The sequence below is a fragment of the Sapajus apella genome, unplaced genomic scaffold (assembly GCF_009761245.1).
Source record: "Sapajus apella isolate SASKATOON/1434 unplaced genomic scaffold, GSC_monkey_1.0 scaffold228, whole genome shotgun sequence".
In the NCBI taxonomy this organism is placed as follows: Eukaryota; Metazoa; Chordata; class Mammalia; order Primates; family Cebidae; genus Sapajus; species Sapajus apella.
The window spans coordinates 146,493-173,869 of record NW_022437168.1 but is presented as its reverse complement, the minus strand read 5'-3'; the positions used below and the strand labels follow the sequence as shown (position 1 = coordinate 173,869).

General features: G+C 39.8%; 1 pseudogene; it reads right to left on the bottom strand.

Moving 5' to 3' along the window:
• Positions 1–1,041: 1,041 nt before the first annotated feature.
• Positions 1,042–27,377, bottom strand: LOC116544721 (annotated as a pseudogene).

Sequence of the window (27,377 nt, the reverse complement as noted above, 5' to 3'; positions counted from 1 at the left end):
AAAAGTAGGAAGATGCATCAAAAAATTTTAGGCAAATGATAACCAAATGAGGACAGAGTATGCCACAATTGTATTATGCAAAATACATTTTAAATAAAAAACCGTCTTAGTTTGTAAATGTACTATAAATCAAAATTGTCAAAGAAAACAAAGGACAAAATAATAAAAGAGTTTATTATTCACAGGAAACCTATGACAATGATATATATATAAAAAATTGTGTGTGTATATATATATAATTATTTACACATACACATATATATGCACCTCATATGAGGGTTTTTTAATATTTCAATAATATCCCGACAGAATAGAAGCAAAAAACAGCAATATACTAAGAGTAGAATACTTTAATACTCTACCTCTGTAATTAATAATAAAGTGAGATAAAATATTAAAAAGAAAACAGGGAATATAAAAATACCACAAAATAATTAGATGTAACAGATGCATAGAGAACACTACAACAAAACTCACAAATGTAAAAACAATAGAATATTACTCATCTTTTGAAAAGTGGAAAACCTATTATTTACAACAAAAATAAAATCTTAATGACATTATTCTAAACAAAATAAGCCAGTTACAAGACAGATACTTTATAAATCCACATGTATAAAATATCTAAAGTAGTAACACCCTTAGAAGTAAAGAATAAGATGGCATTTGTAAAGCGCTGAACAAAGGGGAACATGAGCAGTTATTTCAGGTGTATTGAGTTTTAGTTTTGTAAGATAAAAAAGTTCTAGAGATATGTCGCATAGTGTCAACATGCATAACAAGACTAAGCTATAATTATTGTCATTGTAAGTTATTGTAAAATTGTAAATAATTGTTAATTTTATGTGTTTCTTACAACAATGTAAAAAAAAAAAACAATAATACCTAAACGAGATAGAGTTATGATGCATTTCAATAATTACCTTCAGGTCCTCAGCAAAACCTGAATCCTGTCCTTTCGCTTTCCTCTCCCGACAGCATGAGCTTTACCATTCACTCCACACCCTCTCCACCAACTACTGGTCCCTGGGATCTGTCCAGTCACCCAACTAAAGTGCCCAGCAGGTTAGCAGCATGGCCAGCTTCTAGGAAGGTGCCAGGGGCTGGGGCTCCGAGAGCTCCGTGTCTTGTTCCATTAGCTTCTAGGACAGCTTGGGGTCTGGGATCCTGGCTGTGGGGGTTCCAGGGGTCTGGTGGGTTAGGGGGCATCCAAAATGAGAAGGAGACAATGCAAGGCTTGAACAACTGCCTGGCCTCCTACCTGGACAAAGTGAGGAACCTGGAGACTGGGAATCGGAAGCTGGAGAGCAGAATCTGGGAGCACCTGGAGAAGGGCCCCCAGATCAGAGACCAAGGGCATTACTTCAAAAGACTACTGAGGACCTGAGGGCTCAGATCTTTGCAAATTCTATGGACAGTGATTGGCAATGTCCATCTTCCTGTTGATGACTTCAAAGCGTGAGACAGAGCTTGTGATGTGTCAGTCTGGGGAGGGCGACATCCATGGGCTCTGCAATGTCATTGATGATACCACTGTCACTCGGCTGCTGTGGGAGACAGAGATTGATGCCCTTAGGAAGAGCTGCTCTTCACTAAGAACCATGAGGAGGAAGTTAAAGGTCTATAAGCCAGCTCTTGGTTGACCATGGAGGTAGATGTCCCCAAATCTCAGGACCTTGGCAAGATCATGGCACACTTCCAGGCCCAAGATGATGAGATGGCTCAGAAGAACTGAGAGGAGGTGAACAAGTACTGGTCCCAGCGGACTGAGGAAAGCCTCACAGTAGTCACCATGCACTCTGCTGAGATCGGATCTGCTGAGATGATGCTCAGGGAGCTGAGATGTACAGTCCAGTTTTTGGAGATCAATCTGAACTCAATGAGAAATCTGAAGGCCAGCTTGGAGGACAGCCTGAGGAAGATACCTGGAGTCAGAGCTGGCACAAACCTGGGCAGAGGGACACCAGGCCCAGGAGCATGAGGCCCTGTGAAACATCAAGGTCAAGCTGGAAGTTGAGTTCATCACGTACTGCCACCTTCCAGAAGATGAGGAGGACCTCAATCTTGTTGATACCCTGGAAAGTATCAAATACTTGCAAACCATGTAAAAGACCACCCCCTGCAGGATGGTGGACGGCAAACTGGTGTCTGAGACCAACACTGAAGTTTGGAGGCATTAAGCGGGCAGAAGCAAGGTACCTTCTGGGGTTCAGGAGACCAATAAAAGGTTCAGAGGTAAAAAAAAAAATTACCTTCAAATCACAGAAGTGTTTCTCTCACACAAAAGTAATATAGATTGATTAATACATAGATGTGAAAATTAGGACAATTTCCACAACTAGTCACCCAGAGAAAAGTAAAAAAATAATTGATTATCAACTAATAAAACAAGTACACAAGTCATAAAGTATGAGTAATGTTTATACAGACAAACGAATAGAGAAGTATTTTGGCAATAGACATATGGTTGATTCACATTTGACTTTTTTTCTACACTCAAAAGTATACAGAGTTGGATATAGTTATAAAAAATTATATAGGCAAAAACTAAAAACACAATTAAATGACTTAAGGCAGCCTATCCTAACAAGGAAATACAGGAACATGAAATTGCAAAACAAAATTAAATAAACATTAACCTGTGAAATACCGAATAAACAAAGGATACAACTGAAGAAGAATCTTTCTAGGTGACTACAATGTTCGACAATAACTGGGCACCCATAAAGAGAAGATTTTTAATTATTACCATATGGTTAGAGTAACAAAATTTCGCAATAAATGCATTATAACCTTCCATAAGGTGCATTTATGACAAAACTTTAATAAAAATTTCAATGATATTGAGACACTTTTTTATATTCTTAATATATTGCTCCTCTTTTTATACATAATGGGAAGGCTATAATTTATTTTTTTAAAAGCAAAGAAAAGCCTTACATTTTTAAACATAGGAACAACATGAATATTGTAAAATATGGTATGAAATACTACTATATAATAAGAAATTAGAAATAAATTATACTATCATTCAGATAAATGTTGAGGAAAGTAAATGGAAACACTAATGATAAGTTTTTCTATGCAGTAAACTTAGACACACAAACCAAAACTTTTATTAAAGTGCAGGTGCATATTAAGTCTCTAATTCACTTTTTATAGAACACATAAATTCAAGTATGCTATTCTGAAACCTCTGAAACTAAAATTACAGGTCAATTTGGCATACACACAAATCAGAAAGTGAAAACATACAGATCGCAGTCCCACTAAGCTTTACATAAGATTAATTGATAAAATAACACATTAAGGAATAATGTAACAATTAAGAAAGCACTATATTCTGGGAAAGTTTCTAAGTTTTTCTGTGGCATTAAGGTCTTTAAAAATTCTTTGAGGTGAGTAGATAAAATAAACAATTTCACAGGAGAGGCACTTGGCACAGAGAGTTCAGAATTCTAAGTTAGTTCCTACTAAGAAAAAGAAAATGTTTGACCTACATAATCAGAGATGAAAAAAAGAATAAAGTGAAATAGGATATTCAACTTTATCATATGTGCTGAGGTTCCTTTGGCTCTGATAAAATTTTTGTCAGATTTTTTTGTAGGATCACATTTGAAATCATAGGACTGAACATTATAAAGCAGAAACATTTTTCCTTGGTGTTTCTGAAATGTGTGAACCAAACCCCAATGTCTACACTTTTACTCTCACAAACTTCTGACATGAGGCACAGATTTTTACAAAATAGCTTAATATAGAAGTCTCCCAAAATGTGCAGATTTCCCTAGGCCCCCAAAACCATGGAAAAGCATTCAGACCACAAAGCCTTCATGAAAACAAAAGAAAGAAGAGGAGGACTTCAGCTCTCACTGTGAATGCCCTGGAATGTTAATGGAGGGAGAGGAGAAGCCTTAGAAGATTTAAGGGCATAATAAGCATAGGGTAGGAAATTTCTGGCTGTGGCAACAAAAGAAGTAAATCTAGGATTTTCCAGAACCAATTTCATTGCAGCAGAACTTCCCACACCACATTTTTAAAGTTTCCTCCTTGGCCTGTGTACCTGTCACCTTAATTATTTGTTCATTATTTCCTATTGGGGTGTATGCCTATTATTCTTTCTCTTTTTACATTACAAAGATATTTCCTTTACTGTAGAACAGGGCATCCAAGGCAGATAATACAGTCATGAGTTCTTAGTTTCTATGTCCAGTTGAGCCAGTAAGTCCCTTTCCTCATCCCTCTTTTCTGCTTATCAATAGAGACAGAACCTAAAAACCATGGATACAAGCTGCCAAAAGCATAAAACAAAACAATAACAACAACAACAAAGTAAGGTGGGTTAGAAAAGCTTGCTGTAGAAGGCAACCAGGTCTGACTTATATTCACCTCATCCCTTCTTTTTTCCCAGAACAGCAATTGGGCTCAGTGGAAAACATCCAACTTTTAGTATCTCCCTCAGTATAGAATGAGAACAGTGGAATATATGTTCAAAGTTTTGGCTTTTTGGCCTACTGCCTGATGACTAGATCCTGTCTCTCCCAACAGGGAATGCTAAAAAAAATGACAGTAATGAGAATGACAATTTATGACTGCTAAGAAAACATACTTTGGTGAACTAGTCACAGATAATTTCTCAATGAATGTAAAAATGTTTGCTGCTGAGCTGTGGCCTTTTAGTTTCACCTGCATTACCTACTTACTATTCTGCTCGTTTTGGTCCTGACTCAACCTAGCTCTATACATAGTGAGTGCATACTCTATGCAGGGCACTGCGCTAGGTATCCTGGCCTTGATGACCATCATTGTTGGGGGAGGACCATTCTGGGGAAAATTGTATCATAAAAAAAACTATAACTCTTACCAAAATAAGGTAAAAATGGAAAGATCTAGAGGGTCACTCAAGGGTTAGGATATAAAGAAGTCCTTCCAAATATTAAAACATTTTATAATGCCATGAGTGAATGTGTCTTACTTTCAAACAAACAAACAAACAAAAACCTGACATACTGCCCTTAATCTAAGATACTGAGTTCGGATTTTTCTGAAAGCATGTACTATTTAAATTTTTATTGATGTATAACATGCACACAGAAATACATGCACTAAGCATTCATGTAAATCTCAATGAATTGTTGAAAAAGGAATACACTTGTGTAACCAAGAAATAGGACCCACCATACTCATGTCCTGGCAGTCACTTTTTTCCTCCCTAGTCCCCAAAGGTAACCAAGATCTTAATAGCTAATGTTGTAGATAAACTTTATTTTTTTACATAAGCGTTTTATTATAGAACATTTTCAACATACATAAAATACACAAAGCAGTGTAATAGACCTGTCACTCTGCCTCAACAACTACTAATTATGTGCCATTCTTGTTTCATCAATACTTCAACTAATTCCCCACCTCCCACATTAGTATATTTTTAGTCTTTTTTCGGGAGAAGTAAATATTCATATATTGAAAGGCACCAATATTAGCTGGAGTGCAGTGACATGATCACAGCTCACTGCAGACTCAAATTCCTGGGCTCAAGCAATTTTCCCTCCTCAGCCTCCAAGTAGCTAACACTTTAGGCGTGTGCCACCACAATCAGCTATTATTTTTTAAATTTTTTTAAGAGAAGGGGTCCTGCTATGTTGCCCAGGTTGGTCTCAACTTTCTAACCTCAATTGATTACACTGTCTTAGCCTCTAAAAATGGTACATTTAAAAAACTTTGTTAAATGTGTTGGCAATTATTCTGTTGTTTCCTAGATCATGCTGAAGGCTTGGTGTGTGAATATTCACTCAAGAGAACATCTATGAGATCACTAGAACCTTTCAGGGTAAAGTCTTTTTTCTTTGTCTGAGTTGGGAATTTTACTTCTCTTGGGTTTTCTATAGAGATATGATATGATAATCTTACCATGTACATTATGATGACTTACAGAATTTCTTGGTGGGCAACTGTAAAGTGAGAGTTTATTACCCAGCAAGAATGAGTTCAAGATGACATTTATAGATGCCACATTCACTTAAAAACTCTATGTCAGTAAGCATTTTCCCAGGAGAAACACTTTCTTCTTGAAAATAATTGTGAACATGCAATGAAAATAAACCTGAAAATCATGCACGAAAGCTTGTGTCTTTCCACGTGTCCTCTAGGCTCTATTTTGGGGCCCTTGCATTGACTACTTTCACTATCCTTACCTGGTTTTCTAATGTCAACAAGTGAAGAAAAGACTTGTGCACACAGATATATAATAGCCTACAGAAATTCTAAGCACTGTCTATCATTGTGGGATGGTCTTAATGGTTGCATAACCCAGGATTTGAACAGGTACATTTTATAGTGGACTTTCCTGTGGTCAGAAATGTGAAACACACATGGAGAGGTCACAAGCTTTTGCTTTTGTGATCAGGTTATTCCTCAGGTCCTGTTTAAAAGCTGAGAACAGACTGGGTGTGGTGGCTCATGCCTGTCATCCCAGAACGTTGGTAGGCCAAGGTGGGTGAATTACTTGAGGTCAGGAGTTTGAGACCAGCCTGGCTAATATGGTGAAACACTGTCTCTACTAAAAGCACAAAAACTAACTGCCTGTGGTGGTGGGTGCAAGTGAACCCAGCTACTTAGGAGGCTGAAACAGGAGAATCACTTGAACCTGGGAGACAGAGATAGCAGTGAGCCTAGATCATGCCACTGTAGTCCAGCCCCAGCAATGGAGTGAGACAAGGAGGATGGGTCTTCAGCTCTGTCTGCTGTAACTCACCTTCTTCACAAATGTCAGCCTCATGTCCATACTACCCAATATAACCCGAGGGATTCCCTCAGCAGAATCCATGGGGTGGTACTCACCCTATGTCTCCTAGATCGTCAAGAGTACCCAGGGCCTGAATATTCCTATGTGGCACCCTTTCACAGCATTCTGTCCATTATCATAGTAAGTTCTTTCTTTGTCTGAAAGGGGAATTTTATTTTTTCCTATGTTTCTTTTTATTTTACTTGAATAATAAAGATATGAAAATCTTACCATGTATATCATAGATGACTTAGGGAATTTCTTGGTGGGAAAACATAAAATGAGAATTCATTACCAACTAAGAACTGATTGAAGATGGCATTCCTGGATGACAGCTTCAGTTATAAACCATGTCAGCAAGCATTTTCTGCAGGAGAAAACCCTTCTTGAAAATTATCAATTTACAACCAAATAAACTTTAAAATTGTGCACAAAAATCTGGTGCATTTCTAAAAATGTTTTCTAGGCTTTATGTTTGGGGCCATTGCCTCCAGCACAATTTCCCATCTGGTTTTCTAATAGCACTAAGTTAGGAAAAAGACCAGTGTACACAGGACACGGCATGATCTTACCCTCAGTGTTTTTCTTTCTCTAAATGCAGGAGTAGTCAGCAAGTGACAAAAGTGATACATATTCTTGGATCACTGTTTTGCTAAGGAAAAATCTTAGTGTTGAGAAAGGTGACACTTTCATGCCTACTTTTTCGAGACAGCCACTCATTGGAGCTTCCTACTGGAAAATGAGGTTTGGGCAGAAATTACAAAGACTGTACTGAAGAGTGGTGATTATCCTACATAGTTGCTGTTAGCTGCTGTGTCATTTTTATGAAATAGAATGGGGTGCATCAAGGTGGGGGGTATAAGGAGAGAGTCTGTGTGTAGTGATTGTGAATGTCTTTGGGAGTATGTGTACATTTCTCCAGAAAGCATGCTTCCATGTGCACACCTCAACACAAAGGTGAATGTTGCAAATAAAAATTTTATCACCACTGCACAGCTTATGTAAATAAGCCCATTTATCCTCCACTACAGCTGTAGCTGGAGGGAAGTTTAATATCTCCAGTACTCAGATGAAGATAGTGCAGAGATGAGTTTGCCAAGCTCTTTATCTCTTCAGTGGAAGAGGCAGAGGTGGAAGGAGTGGGTGGAAGGTTGTGGGTGGAAGGTTGATGTTGCGGGCTACTCCTCTGAAGTAATCACATGGTTCTGGTATAATTTATCATTATGCCAGAGAGTTTTAGCACGTAGGTGTGCATATGGAAGTTTGATAGCCTTTCCAAAACCCAAACACTATCTCTCATATAGGATTGGAGAGGGTCAGCGCCCCCATCCGCTGTCCCAGTGCTGGAGCCAGTGTGAGCAAGAGCAGCATCGGGACCCATGGCACACACACATTGTGTTAAAAGTGAGAGCAGAAGGAAAAATATCACATGTCAAGTTGGGGTCATCTTTAAATGGTAGAATAATTGAGTGTTTTCAACTCTTGATCTGGTCTTTAAAACAAAAGGTTAGTGAATACATAGAATATTTGTGCTAGAATTAAGTCACCTCTTTGAAGAAAGGTTGCTTTTTATCTAGTACAAAATGATCTAAGAAGGACAAAAAACACAGTAGTAGCATATGTGGACCCTGAGGAAGGAATGACCTTGAAGGGATCAAGGAGGAAGAGCAAGTTAGCTCAGGTCGTATTAGGAAGAGGAGCCCTGAAATGCTGCAGGGATACACGGCCTGCCCTGTGTGGTGTGTCCTGCTCGAGATGGGCTATTTCACATTGAGGAGCTTGCCTTAGCTAGAGGACCAATGCTCCATTGTCCATGGCTCTTCTCATGGTCTCACTTGCCTGCCTTTACCTTCAAGGAGGATGGGCCAGCAGCTCAGCCTGCTTCTCCACACAGGCCAGCACCCTCTTCACAGCACCCAAGGCCACAAGAGTGGCTTCTTCAGTGGAATCAATGTGCTGATTGTTACTCTGTTTTCTAGATGACCAGCTCATATCAGTCTTCAGAGTAAGTAATTGCCATCTATCAGGTAAAGTCTTCTTTCTTTGAAATGGATATTTTGTTCATTTTAATTAAAATATAGAAATTTTATAATGTACATTATAGATGACGCTTTCTTGGGAAAACGCAAAGTGAGTTTATTACCAACTAAGTGCTGATTCAAGATGGCATCCATAGCTGACAGCTCTTTACAAACTGTGTGGCAGGAAGCATATTTTTTCAAAAGAAATACTTTTTTTTTTAAGTGTGAATTTGCATCAGAATAAAGGTGAAATATCATGGCATCATGGACAAAAACATTGTGCCTTTTCACAAACGTCTTCTAGGCATTGGGGCTATTCTCTCTACCACTATTTCCCATCTGGTTTTGTAATGTTTCCAAGCACAGAGGACACAGCATGGCTGACCCTCATAGTATTTCGGTTTTGCTTTTTTCCTAAATGTAGGGGCATGCAGTCATGAGGGAGCAAGGTATGTATTCTGGGATCACCCCTTTGCTAAGCAAAAATCTTAGTGTTGGCAAAGGTGCTACTTTCTAGTCTACATTTGCTGAAAACAAATCTGGTTGGAGCTTCTTGCTGGAAATGAGGTTTGAGCAGTTTGGTGTAAAAAAGATGGAGAGTCCAGTAGAGAACTTGAGATAGTCTCCTCTAGTTTATGGAAGCAGAATCACTTGACTCCCTGACTTCAGCCCCCCTTTTTTTTCAGGGGAATAGGTGGTTCTGTCTCACAGGTGTTCCAGGCACAGCCTAAAATGGCCACGCAGTTTTGTGCTGGAAATCCACCATGCTGGTGTTGGCACTGGCGAGAATCTCCTGGGCACTGGTGGGAATCTCCTGGTCTCTGGGCTGTAAAGACTGTGGGAAAAGTGTAGTCTCTGAGCCGGAGTGCTGGAGTGCCTGGAAAAAGTCCCCAATGGCCTCCCTTGGGTAGGAGGGGAAGTTCTCCAGTCTCTTGTAATTTCTGGATGAGGCAACATCCCCCCCGCCTCAGTTTGCCCTCCTTGGACCAAACCCACTGTCCAACCAGTCCCATTGAGATGAATCTGGTACCTCCATTGAAAATGCGAAAATCACTCACTTTCTGGGTTGTTTGCTGGGAACTGCACTCTGGATCTGTTCCTATTCGGCTATCTTGGCGGAAGTCCATGAAAAAGAATCGTTTTTAAAATAAACATCCATTTTCTAGAACTAAATTTACATAGTTATTTTAATGTATTACAGTATAGGAATTCCTATACTGTATTACAGTATAGGAATCCTAGCATTGACCATAATATTCAATCCGTAGTGTAAGATATTTTTTTCCATATATAGTCTTGAATCTTCTACCTTGTCAGCAGACCAACAACTTTCAAAAGAGTTTTATTTTCCTGCTTTAGTCTGTAATCCCAGCACGCTGGGAGGCAGAGGCAGGCAGATCATTTGAGGTCGGGAATTCAAGACCAGCCTGGCCAACATGGCAAAACCTGTCTCTACTAAGGAATGCAAAAATTAACCGGGTGCAGTGGCAAATGCCTGTAATCCCACTTATTGGGAGGCTGAGGCAGGAGAATCACTTGAACCCAGGAAAAGGAGGTTGCAGTGAGCCAAGATTGCTCCATTGCACACCAGCCTGGGAGACAGAGCAAGACTCTGCCTCAAAAAAAATCCATCAATTCCTTCTTTGAGTTTTTCAGTCATTTCCTCTTTATCTTGCATCAGTCTTGCAAGTCTTAGATTTTCTTGTCTTTCTGTTACTACTTCCTTTTCAAGATCTTCAATTTTCTTTTCCAATGTGCTACTTGAAACCAGATTGCCTGAAACATTTGCATCCCTGTTATACCTGGGGAACTGACTTCTGACTGTTCAAGGATATCTACTTGAGACTTCTTCAGAGACACTGGCTGTACTTTTATATCTGCCTGTATCTGTTCTAGATGGCTCTTGCAGCCGACAGGAAGTGCCTTAAGTTTACGACTTCATTCTGCATTGTGTTCTGTTGTGTAATTGAATCTTCTCTTTGCTCTTTCTGCCCCGCTTCATCATCTTCGTGCACTCTGTGGCGGGGACGCTGACCGTGCCAGTGAAGCGCCCCTTCTCCCCACCTTCCTCTTCTCTATCTTCCCTTGCCTTCCCTGGCACTGGGGCCTGAGCTCTTGCCCTTCTCAGGGGCACCGTCCTGCTCCTCCTGGTCCCCAGGGGATGGCGGTGCAGTCGAGGTGGAGGCAGGGGCGGCGGGGAGTTCGTCCTCCATCCGCCGCTGGCTGGGGCCTCCCAGGTCAGCACTGCAGAATGGACCGCGCCGTTCAGGGCTCACGGGCAGGGCGGCAGGTGCGGCCGGCACCCACCTGGGAGGGAGGTTGTTGAACTGGTTGGCTGCAGCGGTAGCCAAGGTGCCCAGCGCCCCTGTGGGGGGACTGCCCGGCTGTGTCGCTGCTGCCCCCTCCTGGGGCAGCCAGGCTGGGCAGTTCTACCTGGCCACGCATCTTCTTGAATTTCGCCTTCCACTCCTCCAGGGCGCCTGGGGTGCTGCCGCGGCCGCAGCTGGTCCCATAGCCTGATATTCACAAATTCAGTCCAGCACTACAGGGTTCACTCCAGTATTCTCTCTGTTTATTTGTAATTTTTTTTTAAATCACAGTAAGAAACAAACACTATTTATATATATGTGCAATGTATATAATAGGTATGCTAGATCTAGGTATACTAGATCATATTACCTAGATATACATAGATTATATATTATATATCTACTATTAGATATTATATATAATAGACGTGTGTAGTTAGTATATAAGCATACATAGGTATACACTAATATACACTAACATTCAAGGTAGTTTCTGAATTGCTAATCCTTACACTTTCAGGAGGCAAATTAGCTAGAATAAAGTGTTTTTGTTAAGTTCTTGAGTCTTACAGTGTCCAAGCAAAATTCTCTTTTCCAAAGTTGCTTGGGTCAGGACCTTCCATCCCCACACATAGAATGAAATATAATTTATCTTTTAAAAAGAAAGGAAATTTTAACACATGCTACAACATCCAGTTCAATGGAACTATTATATGTGCCCTCATGGAGTCATTTCTCCCTCTGGAATCAAGATTTCTAGGCTAGCATACCATTAAGTTTCAAGAATGGGAAGCAACAGTTTTGCTAGTGGGCTGCCAGGAGAAACAGTGACTGGTGCCACTCCTGTTTCTATTCCCTGATTCCTGGACTTGTAAATCCTGGCTATAAGAGAAACTATATCAGGTAATGGATGCTGATTCAGAACATGTGCAGCCTTATGGAGAACCTTGTCCCAGCCCAGCAGGTACTGTCACCTACCTGGCTCTATAACTGAATCTTCAAATGATCATTCCACCTATGCATCAAGCCAGCTGCTTCATGATGCTTGGGAACCTGGTAAGACAATGAATTCCATGAGTGTGGGCCCTAGAAATTATTGAATATTTCTATTGAGTATTCTAGAAATTATTGAGGTAGAAGATTGATGTATTTTTGTTGGGAGTTATTTTCCTTCTTCTGACATGTGAATCTCTTACTAATAAACTGAGAGTAGTTGCTAACTTTTGCTCACGTCATTAATGTAATGGACCACTGTGATATCTTGTGAAAGGCAACCAAGATTGCTGTGAAATAAATTATGACATAGGCCTAGAGTGTTAATATGTTCCTAAGGTAAGACAGGGAGGTGTGGTCTTGTCAACTGAAAGTGAGCTGTGTCTAGTAGACCTTATAGACAGGTATAAAAAACAATTTCCAGATCCATAGTTGAATGCCAGGTACTAGAGAAGGTGCTATTTTACTCAAGCAATGAAATCACATCTAGTAAAGCAGCTGCAATTGGAGTTACTACCCAGGTAAGCTTATAAGATACTGCCATTTTTTCAAGATTTGTCAGTCATCTGCATAGTCCAAATAGGCAAGCTGAATATAGACATGGTAGAAATTACAACCTCTGTCTCCTCCAAACCACTGATGGTTGCACTAATTTCTCTAATCCCTCCAAGAATACAATACTCTTGTTTTATTATATTACTTTGTAGGGATAGTTCTAGCCACTTGGCCTCTCTCATGATAATAGCACTGAATTCACAGGGTGGAGAATCAATGTGGGAATTCTACTGGCTTTTATGTATGTCTAGTTCAATCGTGAATCTGGAGCTGGGAAATAATCATAGGATGGGTTGAAGGACCCATTGGACCTACTGTGAGTGAGGCCTGAGCCAATACTCCATTGATCACCTGACCTTCATAAGCTTCTAGACTTGAGTGGTGGGCCACAGTGATGTTTTAGGTCTCCTAAAATCAATGTCAGTTCAGAATCAGTTTCCAGTTGCCCCTCCATGTCTGATTCTTTCTTTCCTCCCAATGCATAGTTATCCTGGGTAAAGGCCATAGTCCTTTGGGGAAGTCTGGGAGAATGACAACCAATATGCAAGCGTGCTGGGTAAGGTGATGCACACCTGTACAGCAATACCTCCTTTTATTGCACTCTGCTCTATTGAGATTTTTCAGATACTGCATTTTTTACAAACTGAAGAGTTGTAGCAATTATCCACACCATTCTTTCAACAGCATGTGATCATTTTGTATCTCTATGTCACATTTGGTTAACTCTCACAATATTTCACACTTTTTCATTGTTTTTATATCACTTATGGTGAGCTGTGCTCAGTGATCTCTGATGTAACTATCACAACTATATTTGGGGTGCCACAAACCACATTCATATAAGGCAGCAAATTTAATTGGTAAGTGTTGTGTGTGTTTGGAGTGCTCCATGGACCAGCCATTCCATCATTGCTGTTCCTCTCTTTGGGCCTCACTATTCCACGAAACACAACAACATTAAATTTAGGCCAATTAATGGCTCTATAATGGGCTATAGGTATTTAATTAAAGGCACATCTCTCCCTTTAAATCAAAAGTTAGAAATGATTCAGCTTGGTGAAGGATGCATGTTAAAAGCTGAGATTGGCTGAAATCTAGGCCTCTTGTATGAAAGAGCCAAGTTGTGACTGCAAAAGGAAAGTTCTTGAGAATTTTTAAAAAGCTACTTCAATGAATGCGTAAATGATAAGAAATTAAACCAGTCTTTTTGCTGATATGGAGAAAGTTTTGGTAGTCCAAATAGAAGATCAAACCAGCCACGACATTTTCTTAAGCCAAAACCGAATCCAGAACAAGACGCAAGATGCTAACTACTTTTTTTTTGTTGTTAAACAAAGTCTCATTCTGTTACCCATGCTGGAGTGCTGTGGCATGATTTTGGCTCAGTGCAACCTCCATTGCATAGGTTCAAGTGATTCCCCTGCCTCAGCCTCCTGAGCAGCTGTGATTACAGTCCTACACCACCATGCCTGGCTAATCTTTGTATTTTTAGTAGAGGTGGGGTTTTACTATGTTGGCCAGGTTGATCTCAAACCCCTGACCTCAGGCTAATCTGCCCACCTTGGCCTCCCAAAGTGCTGGAATTACAGGCATGAGCCACTGAGCCTGTAATCTACTATGTACCTAAAGTTTGTTCATTTTTTCAAAAAATTACAGGCATACCACAGAGATATTGCATGTTTGGTGTCAGATCACCACATGGAATGGAATGACATTTTAAAAAGTTAGAGAGGCAACCAAGAAATTCTAAATCCTTCAAGGATACTCTTCTAAAATAAATATATTTTCCAAATAAAGGCTGAAAAAAACTTACAACAGTGCACAACACACAAGAAATACTATAGTTCTTCAGGTTGGAGTAAAATAATACTTAATAGAAGCATAAAACTGAAGGATAGAATGAAGAAACCTGCAAAAGAGATTCAATGCAACCACAGTAAAGTCTATTAGAAACTGACAAACATAAAAATAAAGTATGTCAGAACAGTGGCAAAAAGGACAGTATAAGGGTAAACAAAGTTAAACTGTTTTTGTATTTGAGATGGAGTCTCATGCTGCTGGAGTGCAGTGGAGCAATCTTGGCTTACTGCAACCAATACCTCCTGGGTTCAAGTGATTCTCCTGCCTCAGCCTCCTGAGTAGCTGGGATTTCAAGAGTGCCCCACTATGCCTGGCTAGAGACGGGGTTTCACCATGTTGGTCAGGCTGGTGTCGAACTCCTGACCTTGTGATCCACCCACCTTGGCCTCCCAAACTGCTGGGATTACGGGCATGAGCCACCATGCCCAGCCAAAGTTAAACTGTTTCAAGATTCTTATACTGTCTGTGATGTAGAAAAGTACTAGTTTAATGTAGACAAAAGTAAGTAAAAAATGAACACTGTCATAACCAGAGTGAACACTACAAAAATACAGAATGGTAAACTAAGAAACAACTAGAAATAAAATTAAAATTTATAAAATGCCTGTCAAGAGGGAAATGGAAAAATAAACCATAATATTTTTATGCAATGAAATACTATGTAACAATGCAAGGAATGAACTACTAGTACACTTAACAAGATAAATGAATCTAATGTATGTTAAAGGAAAGAAGCCTGACATAAAAATGTACACACTAATTCTATGCATATGAGTTTCAACAACAGATGACAAAGCAGTTGGAGTTTTTAGTAGGTGGGATGAAAGTAAAAATGGACAATCAAAAGATCTTGATGAATTCTACCAAAGAAACTACAAAACACTGCTGAAATAAATAAGACATGATGCAAGTAAATTCAAAAATGTTTCATGCTTATGGATTAGAAGAATCTACATTGTTAAAATGGCCACACTGTCCAAAGCAAATTATGAATCCAAGGTTATTCCCATCAAATTACCAACATCATTTGTCATAGAATTAGAAAAAAATTCTAAAATTTATATGAAACAAAAAGAGCTCGAATAGCCATAGCAGCTCTAAGCAAAAAGGACAAGTCTGGAGCCATCACATTGCCTAACTTCAAACTATCCTACAAGACTGTAGCAACCAAAACAGCCCAGTACTAGTACAAAAACAGACACACAGGCATATAAGAGAGAGTAAAGAACCCAGAAAGAATGCCACACAACTACAGTCAGCTGATCTTCAATGAGGTTTCCAAAAACTAAGCATGGGGAAAATACTCTCTATTCAATAAATGGTGCTGGGATAACTACCTCTACACAGAAGAATGAAACTGGACCCTTTAATATGACAGTATACAAAAATCGACTCAATATGCATTAAAGACTTAAATGTAAGACCTCAAACTACGAAAATCCAAGTAGGAAACCTAGGAAATACCCTTTTTGACATTGGCACTGGCAAAGAATTTATGGCTAAGTCATCAAAAGCAAATGCAAGAAAACAAGAATTGATAAATGGAATGTATTTAAATTAAAGAGCTACTACACAGCAAGAGAAACTATTAAGGAAGTAAACAGCTATCCTACAGAATAGGAGAAACTATTCACAAGCTATACATAATATCTAATGCAGATAAAAGCCTACTATCCAGAATCCAGAAGGAAATTAAAGAAATCAACAAGTAAAAAACAATCCCATTAAAAAGTGGGCAAAGGATGTGAACAGACACTTCTCAAAAGTAGACATGCAAGCAGCCAACCAACATATTAAAAAGGCTTATCATCATTAATCATCAGAGCAATGCAAATCAAAACCACAATGAGATAACATCTCACACCAGTAAGAATGGCTAGTATTAAAAGGTCCAAATAACAGGTTCTGGTGAGGTTACGGAGAAAAAGGAACACTCATACACTATTGGAGGGAGTGTAAATTAGTTCAACCATTGTGGACAGCAGTGTGGCAATCCTTCAAAGCTAAAAACAGAACTACCATTTGACTCAGCAATCACATTACTGGGTATGTACCCAAAGAAATATAAATTGTTTTGTCATAAAGATGCATGAATGCATTGCCCCACTATTTGCAATAGCAAAAACATGGAACCAACCTAAATGCCCATCAGTAGTAGACTGGATAAAGAAAATGTGCTACAAATACACGATGGAATAGTATGCAGCCATAGAAAAGAACAAAATCATGACCTTTGCAGCAACATGGATGCAGTTGAAGGCCATTATCCTAAGCAAACTAATGCAGAAATAATAAAATACCACGTATTCTTACAAGAGGGCACTAAACATTGAGTCCATATGAACATAAAGATGGAAACAATAGATGCCAGGGACTATTAGAGGAGATAAGGCTGGGAGCAAGGGCCAAAAAACTACCTACTGGGTACTATGCTCCTACCTGAGTGATGAGTTCAGCCACACCCCAAACCTCAGCACAAACCTGCACATGCCTCCTGATTCTAAATGAAAGTTGAAAAAGAAAAAGATATTGATGAGAAAACATTATTTAAAAAGTGTGTGTTAATAAATACAGGCTCAACTGTAATAATTAGTAATAAGTTGATAATCAGAACTAAAAAGCAACAATCTGCCAAATGAAAGAAAAGAAATTTAACCAGCACCACAAATGAAACAGAGAAAGTATGCTTAAAAACTATTGTATAAGGTAAAACAGCCAGGTGTGATGGCTCACACCTGTAATCCCAGCACTTTGGGAGGCCGAGGTGAGCAGATCTCTTGAGGTTGGTAGCAAGATCAACCTGGGCAACATGGTGAAACCCTGTCTCTACTAAACATAGAAAAATTAGCCAGGTGTGGTGGCACATGCCTGTAGTCCCAGCTACTCAGGATACTGAGGCAGGAGAATGGCTTGAACCCAGGAGGTGGAGGTTGCAGTGAGCTGAGATCATGCCATTGCACTTCAGCCTGAGCAGCAGAGTGAAGTGCAATGGCATGCACTTCAAAAAAAAAAAAAAAAAAAAGAAAGAAAAAAAAATTAAGAGGTTGGGCATGGTGGCTCATGCCTGTAATCCCAACACTTTGGGAACCCAAAGCACGTGGATCACCTGAGGTCAGGAGTTCAACACTAGACTGGCTAACATGGTGAAACCCCATTTCTACAAAAAAAAAAAAAAATTAGCTGAGCATGGTGGTGCACCTGTAATCTCAGCTACTTGAGAGGCTGAGGCAAGAGAATGGCTTGAATCCAGGAGATGGAGGTTGCAGTGAGCTGAGATCATACCATTGCATTCCAGCTTGGGCAACAAGAGTGAAACTCTGTCTCAGAAAATAAATAAATAAAACATACATTATATCACTGATACTATACTAAGATATTATCAAAACAAAAATGTTAAGTAAACAACAAAGAAGTAAGCTAAAAGAGTGTCAATGACAGAAATATTTGATTTTATTTACTTATTTTTCTTTTTTTTTTTTTTCTTTAAAACATTTTTTGGCTTTGTTTTTGATACAGGTGGATTCTCCTTATGTTGCCCAGGCTGATCTCAAGCTCCTGGCTTCAAGTGATTCTGATGCCTTAGCCTGCCAAAACCCTGCGAGTATAGGCATGAGCCAACATGCCTAGCCTAAAATATTAGATTTTAAAACAAAACCAGCTATAGGTTACTTTGAAGAAAAGGAAATCTGAAAATAAAGAAATTGACAAATATCAAATTTGTGGCAGAAAATATAAGCAAAATTAAAGTAGGACTCACTATATTTACAATAGATGAGGTAACATTGAGGACCAAATAAAATAAATGACAAAGATAATTCTCCAAGGAGAAATCATTCATATGTATCTTTCTGGGCATAAAATATCAAAAAGCTAAACACATTTGGAATAAACTACTATGAGTATCAGACTACTTGATTAAAACGCACTCACATATTGAAGAAAATATAAGAGGTGGCTGGACACAGTGGCTTACACCTGTGCATAATCCCAGCACTTTGGGAGGCTGAGGCGGGAGGATCACCTGAGGTCAGGAATTTTTGTTTTTCTTAAGACAGAGTCTTGCTCTGTCACCTAGGCTGGAATGCAGTGGTGTGATCTCGGCTCCCTGCAACCTCTGACTCCTGGTTTCAAGCAATTATCCTGCCTCATTCTCCCGAGTAGCTGGGATTACAGGTGTGCACCATCATGCCCAGCTAATTCTTTTTGTATTTTTAGTAGAGAAGGGATTTCACCACATTGGCCAGACTGGTCTCAAACTACTGACCTTGTGGTCTGCCTGCCTCAGCCTCCCAAAGTGCCAGGATTATAGGTATGAGTCACTGTACCTGGCAAGGGCAGGAGTTTGAGACCAGCATGGCCTCATTTCATGGTGAAATCCTGTCTCTACTAAAAAATGCAAAAATTACCCAGGTGTGGTGGTGCACAACTGTAATCCCAGCTATTCAGGAGGCTGAAATGGGAGTGTCACTTCAACTGGGAAGCAGAGGTTGCAATGAGTCATGATTGCACATATGAAATATTCAGAACAGATAAATCAATAAAGACAGAACAGACTGGTGGTTGCCAGGGGCTAAAAAAAGGGGTAAATAGGCAGAAACTGATTTACTTAATATTGAAAGGTTTTATACTTTGAAACTAGATAGAGATGGAGGTTGCACAATCTTGTGAATATACTAAATGCCACTGAATTGCTCGTTTAAAAATGTTACTTCAGTTATACAAATTTGACCTCAATTAATTATTTTGAAAACAAATATTAAGATGAAACTGGGAAAAACGAAATTATAATTACAAAGTAAGCAGTTAATATCAAGCACCAGTAACCACAACAAAGAGAGAATAAATTTCCAATGTAAAACCCAGGGCATTTAATATTAGGCTTGAGATGTCTTAAGAGTTACTTGTTGTTTACCAAAAAATGTACAACGTTTGGAAGTGTTTTATGGTGTTATCACTCAATTTGTGTTTTTGATGATTTTTTATTTATTTTCTAAATTTTTGTGGGTACACAGTAGGGTACACATACTTATAGGGTGTATGACATGTTTTGATACAGGTATGCAATATGAAATAAGCACATCATGGAAAATGGGTATCCATTTCCTATTTTTGATTCTTGAATCAAGCTTTTTGCCCAGAATATTTTTCTCTATTTATAAAAGTATGTTGTTTCCTACTCAAATTTTGTACGCACTCTCCCATAGAATGGACACAGAAGAAATATAACCACACTGCCTTAATCAAATCAGGATAATCTTGATTCCAAATGCAGTATGATTCATTCCATGGAAAGAGAATTGTAGGCCAAGGCCTTCTGAATATGGATGTCTAAATCTGAAACCAAATATTAGAGCAGGCTAAATCCAGAAATTTTTTAGAAAATAAACTAAAATTTTATGGTAGAAAACATAATTTTGCCTAGAATTTTTTAGGGATTTTTTTAAAGAATTTAAAAAATAAATAAATAAAATTAAATAATTATAAAAAGTTAAGAAATAGATAAAATTAAAGAGGTTATAAAAAGTTTATGAAAGTCTTACCTTGTAGTGAAAACTAATTGGGAGCAGAAAGATTTGTTTATAAGGTCTTATTAAAATTAGCTACAATATTGAAAATATACTAATACCAAACTACAATTTTTGTTAAAAAAAAACAGGTTTCTCTTAAGATATTAATTTGTTCTTGATGAGATTACAAGAAGTAATACTTTTTGATTCTCAAATATTTTTCTTCTAAAAACTTCTCGGATTTATATTTCAGAAGTTTAATTTTTACTGTATCCTTTTACATGTAATGTATAGGGCATGCCTCATTGCCTTCTGGTTCTTTTCCCCTTGAAAAGGTGTATCTTTTTACTTGGCTAGGATGATAACTCCCCCCTTCAACTTTTTAATCAGCTCTTTTAACATTTTCCCTGAGTTTCACTCCTGCTGTTACAATGATTAATAATATGATAAAACGTTTATTCCAAAGGTTTAAAAAAATCAATATTTTCTTCAGATGCAACATGATTTTGTACTCCTGTTTTTTTGTATGTCTGAATTGTGACCAGCAAACTTCCCATGCTGTTAGTAAGAGCCACTAAGTTAGTAAGAGTAACTAAAAGGTCCGAGGTAAGAAGTGTTTCCTAAATCTACTTCATCTATGAGGTCCCTGGTACCAGGGTGATTACTTCTATCTTATCTTACCTAAAATGTGGGTCTGGAGACCCCCAATAAATTTATTTGACCCAAGATGCATCTTGATACAAGGAACATAAGCATGTCTTTATTATCCTGACTTGCTCCAGGTTTCAGGAGAAGCCTGGGTGAGGCACTTAACGAATAAATGTTTCATTTCTGGCTTTGGGGTCTGGGCATCGATTTCCCCAGGTTTAATTATTAACTTAATATTTGGGCAAATGCTGTGGAAGTTTGCCTGTACAACTGGTATGCTATGGAGGCCTGTCTGTGTGATTGTCAGGAATAACTGGCCTGCTACATTACCTCTTGTATTTTCAGTTTTGTTTTGTTTGTTTTGAGACAGTCTCACTCTGTTGCCTAGGCTGGAGTGCAATTGTGCAATCATGACTCACTGCAACCTCTGCCTCCCAGCTGAAGTGCACTGAGGGATGTATGGGCTGTTTCCACCTTTCGGCTGTTTTGAATAATGCTGTTGTGAACATCTGCGTGTATGTCCCTTTTACCCACAAAGTATAACACAAAGCAACATGTATAATAGAGGTCCTTTGTAATATTTTCTGGCTAATTTTCCATAATACAAATGGGAAGAGTTAGTCCTAAAACATCTTTTCTCACATCATCTGTTTCTGACCACTTGAGACTGAGCAGAACTGTGATTTTCCAAGTTTCAGTGTCACTCAGAGATATAACTGTGGGCTTCACTCAAGAAGAGTGGCAGCATCTGGACCCTGCTCAAAGGATCCTGTACAGGGAGGGATGTGATGCTGGAGAACTACAGCCACCTCATCTGAGTGGGTAGGTATTGGTTGTTGCCCATGTAGGTGGCCAGAATGCATGCCCTTTCTTATTTACAAAAATTAAAATTTTGTCTGCCCAGGTAGGATTAAACAAGTTGTGGAGTGTGTGTGTGTGTGTGTGTGCGTGTGTGTGTGTGTGTGTGTGTGTGTGTGCGCGCGCGCGCGCATGTATACTGCCTTTCTCCTTCAGAGAAACCCACCCAGCTTGTTCCAAGTCATATAGTTCTGATTTACAGGGTATTGAATTCCTAAAGTAGAAGTGATCCTTGAATTGGAGAAAGGAGAGAAGCCATGGGTATTAGAGGAAGAATTCTGAAGCCAGAGCTACCTACGTAAGTTAGTGAGTATGTGCCAGATGAAATTTAGGAGGAAGGTAGATTACAACAGATAAGTTCAGAGATTAAGACCATTGAAATGTTCTTCATGAATCATGCTTTAGGGGCTCCTTTGGAAGTAGCTAGCTGACATGACTCAAATATACAATGTCTGTGAATCACCCAGCATTTTTCCAGTATCACTCACATACACACGTTGTTCTTTTTTTTTAACCAAGGCATAAATAATATAGAATTAAGTCATAGCTTAATAAAGTTTTACATATATATACACACCCATTTATCCATCATTGAAATGAATATATAGAGCTATTTTTCAGCGCCTCAGAAAACTCTCCGGTGTCCTCTTCCCAGTAAATAACACCCTCCTTCTATTACTGTTGATCCAGTTTGTTTTTAACTTCAGATAAGTGTAATCATATTGTAGGTATTATATGTATACTATATATATGTGTTTATATTTTCTCTCTCTCCACACACACACACACACACACACACAGAAGGTCCCTGACTTAATGAGGGTTGAACTTAGGATTTTTTATACTTTACCATGGTGCAAAACGGATATACATTCAGCTGAAGATGTACTTAAAATTTTGAATTTTGATTCAAAATTTTTATAACAATTATAAAATAGGCTCTGTGGTAGGTGATTTTGCCCAACTGTAGGCTAATGTAAGTGTTCTGAATACATTTAAGATGGGCTAGACAAAGCTGTGATGTTTGGTAGATGAGGTGTATTAAATACATTTTTAACTTAGAGTATTTTCAACTTATAATGGGTTTATTGGGACATAATCCCATTATAAATCAAGGAGCATCTTAATGTCTGTAGACTATGACTGGCTTCTGTGGCTCAGCGTTATGACTGTGAGGTCGTCCATGTCATGTGCTCACAGTAGTTTATTGCTTTACATTTCTGTGTAGTATTCCAATGTATGACTATACCATAGTTTAATTTGTCCTTTTTTTTTTTTTTTTTTGAGTCTAGCTCTGTCACCAGGCTGAAGTGCAGTGGCGAGATCTTGACTCACTGCAACTTCTGCCTCCTGGGGTCAAACAATTCTCCTGACTCAGTCTCCTGAGTAGCTGGGACTACAGGTGCACACCACCATGCCCAGCTAATTTTTGTATTTTTAGTAGAGATGGGATTTCACCATGTTGACCATCATGGTCTCAATCTGTTGACCTCGTGATCTGCCCTCTTCGGCCTCCCTAAGTGCTGTGATTACAGGTGTGAGCCACTGTGCCCAAACATAATCTGTCCATTCTATTACTGAAACACATTTGTGCTGTTTTGAATTTGGGGTATTTTTTAAAAATTGTTATAAATATTTCTGTGGCTTTTTCCCCTTTTTAGTGGCATATAGTAATTGTACATATTTATGGGCTAGAGTGATATTTTGATATGTGTATACAAAGTACAATTATCAAATCAGAGTAATTAGCATATCCAGCAACTCAAATATTTCTCATATCTTGGGCAGTTCCTTATAGAGTGTGAGAATGAACTAATACAGATGTATTCCTAGGTTTTGTTTTGTGGCTATTCTAAATAGGATTACATTCTTGATTTGTCTCTCAGCTTGAACATTATTATTATATTATAGTTTAATAAGAAGTCTTGCCTTCTAGCGATTTTATCTTTAAGACTGGCTGTTTTACAGCATAAATGCAGAATGTCATCGGTGATATCTTTAATCAATAAAATATACTAAAATTTTTTCAGACATATTTCTGGACATTACAGATAATGTTATAGTGCTATAGGCCTTTTGCATTTTCATACAAACACTAGAATCAACTTGTCAATTTTCACAAAAACACAAACACATCCCTACATACCAGGTGGGACTTTTATTGGGACTTCATTGGGGGAAAATTGACATATTAACAATATTTAGTTTCCCAATCTATGAATATGGCGTAATTCAACTTAGGTCTTCTTTTCTATTTCTTTCTTTTTTTTTTTTTTTTTTGAGATGGAGGTCTCACTCTGTCACCCAGGCTAGAGTGCTGTGGTGCAATATCGGCTCACTGCAACCTCCACCTCCTGGGTTTAAGCAATTCTCTGCCTCAGCCTCCCAAGTAGCTGGGATTATAGGCACATGCCACCATGCCCAACTAAATTTTGTATTTTTAGTAGAGATGGGGTTTCACCATCTTGACCAGGCTGGTCTTGAACTCCTGACCTCATGATCCATCTGCCTCAGCCTCCCAAAGTGCTGGGATTACAGGCATGAGCCACCACACCCATCCCACTAAACCTACTTCTTAAAATAATCAATTGTAGATATTTTGAAAATACAATGTCAGGTCTTTTAAAAATACCCACCACTACCCATGTGACAGCTTTGCTTGCAGACTTGCATTTCTATGCCATGTGCTTGCTCCTTGGTCAGGGCATCCCTGCTCAAGCAGGCACTGAGGGTCAGCTCCTTACAGAGGGTGGCATGGACCAGGAGCCAGTGCTATAACCCTGCTGTACAAGGGAGCTATGGTAAGGGAGATGGGCCCCTGACAACCAGGGGTCCTGCCAGTTCTAATTCATCAGGGTTCCTAGGGAGTTCAGCTCACAGAATTTTAATATTTCTGAGGACTTCTTTTCTGGCTTTATTGAGGCATAATTGAAACATTTTTAAATGTGTATATACAGAGTGTACAATGTGATGTCTTGATATAGAATACAATGTAAAATGATGACCACAATGAAGTTAATTAACGTATCGATACTTTACATTGTTACCAGTTGTGTGCATGCATGTGTGTGTGTGTGTGTGTGTGTGTGTGTGTGTGTGTGTGTGTGGTGAGAGTATGGAGGGTGTACTTTCTCAGCCAATTTCAACTGTGTAATTCACCATTATCTTTGGATACCAAGACATGCATCAGGTCTCCAGAACGTGCTCACCATGTCGCTGAAAGCTTGTGCCTTTTCCCCATCTTCCCATTGTCCCCCTTCTCTGACACGACCTTGCCACTCTGTTTCCATGACTTGGACTTTTCACACTAATGGCTGGGTGAAACTCTGTGATATATGCACAGAGGGATGACTTGGCTATGTGAGCACAGAGCCTGCCTGATAGCCATGGGCAGTGTCTGGGACCTCCTTACATCTGGGTGCCTCCAGGCATGTGCACAGGGCTGGATCATCCCTGCACTGGAGCCAGAGAGCTGCTGCCGAGTGATGAAGGCCAACTGGTAGTGGTCCTGAACTTCCCACACAGGGCCACATCCCTCACTCCCACTACGGCCCTTTCTCACAGAGGCTCTGGAGCTTGGGTCATTCTCTGTGCCCCATTTCCTGAGTTAGGGGGCTAGAAAAAGAGTCCCTGGGCAAGGCCATGATGATTGGTGCATGGCTCCATGTGTGGAAAGCACACTATGGAGGTGGGTTCCCTTAGAGAATGCTGATGCAGCACTTTTGCTGTGCAGGTGGGATGCATCTCCTGAGGAGACACACTCCCACCCACACACTCCACACATACAGTCACACCACATGAAACCTACATGGACTCCCCCCCACAAGCCCTGTGCACATAAACCCACCCACCCACCAGGACACTGCTGCTCCAGGCACCACACAACATGGCCACAGTGGTTCTTTACCTGCAAAAACCGCTCCTTCCACCACCTGCAGCCTCATGCCCAGCAGGAAGCTGGAATCTGATCTCCAGACTGAAGCCAGCAAGAGAGCTCTGCCTTTCCATTCAACTGGATTTTTCATAAGCAAGTTGGTGGTCCCAGAAGATAGGCTATTTTCCTAAGGCCACCTACAATTACTGGAGAGAAAAGACCATGAAGACCAGGTCATGCTGTGTAGCATTTCTCAGGCCTTGGTTCCCTCAATGAATGCAGAATTCCAGATGGAAAATAGAGGTGGAGGCCTTGGACAGAAGCCAGCACAGAGGACCTCTGCAGAAGGTGCAGGTTCTCTCTCTAGGTCATTGTGGCTAGCAATCACAACACTTCTAATCCAGAGAGAACTTGCCACTGAGCAAAACCTCCCCTTTCACACAGTTTAAAGCCTGATGTTGCCCCTTCCAACTGCCCTCTCCAATGAGTGTCTTCTGGAAGAGTCAGCCTGAGTCAGTTCAGGCTAGTAGAACTGCTGGGCACAGTGGCTCACACCAGTCATCCCTGTGCTTTTGTGAGGCTGAGGCAGGCAGATTGCTTGAGATCAGGAGTTCAAGACCAGCCTGGGCAACATACTGATACAACTCTTTACAAAAATATATTTTTTTGATTAGCCAGGTCTGTTGGTGTGTGCCTGTTGTCCAGCTACTTGGGAGGCTGGGGTGGGAGGATCACTTGAGCCCTAGAGGTTGAGGCTGTAGTGAACAGTGATTGTGCCACTGCATTCCAGCCTGGACGACAGAGCAAGACCTTGTCTCAAAAGAAACAAACAGCAACTAAAACCACCCCCAAATAGCATAGGCTGGGTGGTTTAAACAGCATACATTTCTTTCTCACAGTTCTGGAGGCTGAGATGTTCAACAGCAAAGTCCTGGCACCACAGAAAAACATGGCCTAACCTTTCATGTCTATTGCTCAGTGAAATAGTTCAGCCTGAAGAAACTATATGCTCTATGATTCAAACTATATGTGATTCTGTAAAAAGAAAAGCTCTAGAGACAATGAAGAAATCAGTTTTTTCCCAGAAATCCAGGGAAAAGAGAGGAGTAACACGTGGAGCACAGGATTTGTCAGCAGCAGAATGATTCTGCATGAGAGTGCGTGCACAGTGGGGCAAGACACTGCAAATGAAAAGCCCTGCCAGTGCACATCAGACAGCGATCCATGATGCCGGCAAAGAAATTTCGTGGTTCATTAACCGTAACCAATGCACCAGACTCATTAAGATATCAGTAATAAGAAACTGTGCAGGAAAGGTGGCACATGCTAACTTTAGCATCTGCTCTATCTTTTTGTTAATCTAACACTTACCTAAATAATAATGCCAATTAATTCAAGAGTCATTTGACCATGATATTTGGGGGACAGATCTATTTCAGAAAATGCTTAATAATCAGTTAATGTCTAAACATGAGCTTCAGACATTATAGCGCTTCAGGTTCACTATTAAATGTGAATAAAAGCTGATGTTTAAATGCATCTTTACTTCTGTCATGGAAACACTACTGAACGGACAGTAACTTAAAATTTTCTTAAATGAATCACAAAAAATATGGCTCAGCATTTTTATTGGTTTGTCTTAAATATGAAAATTTGGAAAAAACCTACAATCGACTTTTGATCCAAGATGGCCATTTAGGAACAGCTCAGGATTGCAGCTCCCAGTGAAAGCGCAGAGGGTGAGTGGACGCCGCGTTTTTATTGCCCACAGACTAGGAAATTCCCGGGCAGAGGTGCTCCATGGTCTCCAGTGCAGCTGTTTCGGCCAGCGCGGCTGTGCCAGCCGGGGCCGCTGCTTTGCCCCGCGCGGCTGCTTTGTCGGTGCCCCGGAGGCGCGGTTCTCCGTACAAAATACACCGGTCCGGGTGCCCTTTTGGCTGGCGATTGGAGCCACGGGAAGTCGCCCAT